The sequence below is a fragment of the Sabethes cyaneus genome, chromosome 1 (genome assembly GCF_943734655.1).
Source record: "Sabethes cyaneus chromosome 1, idSabCyanKW18_F2, whole genome shotgun sequence".
Taxonomy (NCBI): domain Eukaryota; kingdom Metazoa; phylum Arthropoda; class Insecta; order Diptera; family Culicidae; genus Sabethes; species Sabethes cyaneus.
This window is the reverse complement of record NC_071353.1, coordinates 61,739,959-61,742,618: the sequence shown is the minus strand read 5'-3', so window position 1 is coordinate 61,742,618 and position 2,660 is coordinate 61,739,959. Positions and strand designations below refer to the sequence as shown.

At 40.3% G+C, this 2,660-nt stretch overlaps 1 long non-coding RNA gene across 1 annotated transcript; it reads right to left on the bottom strand.

The window, feature by feature from the left end:
* Positions 1-1,277, bottom strand: LOC128745379 (uncharacterized). Its single transcript, XR_008412534.1, has 3 exons — positions 1,098-1,277; positions 689-1,006; positions 1-626 (listed from the first exon to the last, which is right to left on the bottom strand). It is a non-coding gene; the product is annotated as an uncharacterized LOC128745379 (long non-coding RNA).
* Between the last annotated feature and the right edge of the window lie 1,383 nt (positions 1,278-2,660).

Below are 2,660 nucleotides of genomic sequence, written 5' to 3'. Positions count from 1 at the left end.
ATAAGAGTATGTCGGCTTCTGGTTACTGACTTAATAAATAGTAAATATGCAAAATGGGAGAGATTATTCTAAATAACTAAACTATATTATGTACAAAAACTATACAGAAACGTCGCAATACTGTCGCTGTTCCAAGTGTTGGATTTAGTTGGACAGACTAAGGATTTATTTATCTAATACATCAATCCCGGTTTCGAATCACAATTATGGCAAACCATCTCATATTCCACGAAGTGACGGCATATGCTCTTTTGTGGATTGTCCTGCAGGAAATAGCATGCTTCATAAATTTCTTTCGCCAAATACTGCAATCTACCGGAAGTGGCTTCCAGTGCTAAAAGCAACCAAATGTCCCACGCAGGATTCGTTCCCTGCACGACGCCTTATATATTCATAAGAACAAACAGATGTTTATACCCGCTTTTCACCTACATATGGTAGGCGCGCTTTCCAATTGAGCAAGTCCACATCAAGTGAAAGTGATTACAGAGAGCGAAATACCGAGGCTTCGCCCACAACAAAGTTGAGTAAACGGTTTGGCACCTCTAAAATTTGTTTTTTCTGTTCTACTCACTCATCATGCTTGCCGGGAGTCGGTAGATGTTATGTACTCCGCAAATCCGAAGCTAAAATAAAAAAGGATGACTTCGTTTTAATATTTACTGTGCATGAAAATATGTTTACTAACTGACTAAGATGAAGTATACAAGCAACAATGTGTTTACTTCCGGCTGTTTCTGCTTTACAGGAGCAGTTCAAAACTCATTGTCGATAGTTAGATCCTATTTTAAGAATTAATTCGTGCGAAATTTCGCACGTATGTGAGCTTTGCAAAACGCCGTAAGCTAATTTTTTCTGTATTGTTTCTAGCTGCTTTGTGTATCCCAGGCACATAATGTATCCAGATGAGAACACTCGAAGTCCCTCACATAAAGGCTTCTTTAAATGTTACCCACAATTTCGACAAGCGCAATAAACAGCGCTTTTAATTCCGGCTCTTTCGTTCCTGCAAAAAAACAAAAACTTCAATTAATCTATTCCGCATAGAGCAAACAATGTTAAAAACATGAAAACTAATGGTGGATGAGTTTTATTACCTGCCATTTTCGTATTGCAGTAATTTTCAGCAAGAATAGTTTTATTTTTTGGATTTATCGAGCCCGTAAAATTAATTTGCACCAATGGCTATGTGGTATCTTCAATGTTTATACTTTTTTTTTGAGTTACTAAATTTACCACCAGGTAGCGCATATGGTGTTATAGTTTGATTTAAATTCGCCTATTTTGTTGACGAAATTGAGCATTACCGAGTATAAAACATAGTTATTGCGTACTTACGACAAATATTTTCAAAAATTTCCGGAGTTGTTTACATATGGATGTAAACAAAACCACATTTCAAACTCACACTGACGTCAGTTTGACTGTCGGATTATCGAGTCAAAATTCGCTAATCCGGCTATAAATTTGTCGGATTAGCGGGGCGGTACTGTATAGTTTCCCAACTGATTCTTTTGATTTGCACACTGACAACCTTTGGCTCCTCTGGCGCTAGCATATATGGACTATAAGCGTTGTGCTAGCGCCAGAAGCTAGCTGTTGTGAGTTTAGTGTAGAATTTTATGCGCCTTTTGCGACATCATCACTATAGCACAGTCAAACAGACATAACACTCGTTTTCCATTCTTCGCACCGATTAAACCGTCATTTCAAATTTGGGCTCAGTTGGGAATGTCTCCGTTTTGGTCAAAGTGGCGCTGTTGACCGAAAGAAGGGGGTGTTCCCCATAAAAATACTTACTACACGGAGAAAAATGTGGCTAGTTTAAAACAACCATAAATTTGGCTGAAGTCCAAACCACAGGGAACAGACATTCAAGCGAAAGGTCCCCACTTGGATAAAACTTATGTCAAATTAGTTGGGAAACTAAAGTGATGGTGTCGGTGGGCTCTGTAGCCGCAAGGTTACCAAGTCTGCTTTGACAAGCGAATGGTCATGGGTTCGAATCTTAGTACAATCAGGCCATTCGATGGCAAAGTAACTTTAGCATGGGTTTATGCTCAGGCCCCTCACCACCCTTCCTTCGTGCTGAATTCTATGTTATCCCGATATGGCCTATTGACAGTGCAAAAATTGAGACCCTTATAGTTAAATGCACTGGTTAGCTGTTCCAGGAATGGCTATAATTGGGGACAGCGCTGTCATGTGGAACGAGGTGGGTAAAAATAGAGAAAAAGTCTGACGAAGGGCACTATAAAATTCGTTATAAGCAATTGGTTTATCGTAAATAATGCCATCAATCGCACCCACCTTAGCTAAAGAATCAGCCTTGTCATTACCCGGTGCCGATATTGAGCAATGAGAAGGAACCCAGACTAAGGTTACCTTAAATTTTTTATCCGTTATAGCCCAGGTTATAGCCTCCCAGGAAATACGGGGAGTGCTTTACCATCTCCATCGATCGCAGAGCCTCAATGGCACTGAGACTATCTGTGAAGATGAAGTAGTGATCTGCGGGCATAGTTACGGTGATCCCAAGGGAGTATTGAATTGCAGCAATTTCTGTGACATACACGGAAGCAGGAGCATCGAGTTTGTAGGAGGCAGTAAAGTTTTCGTTGAAGACACCGAAGCCAGTGGACGGCCAGTCGAGGTAGGAT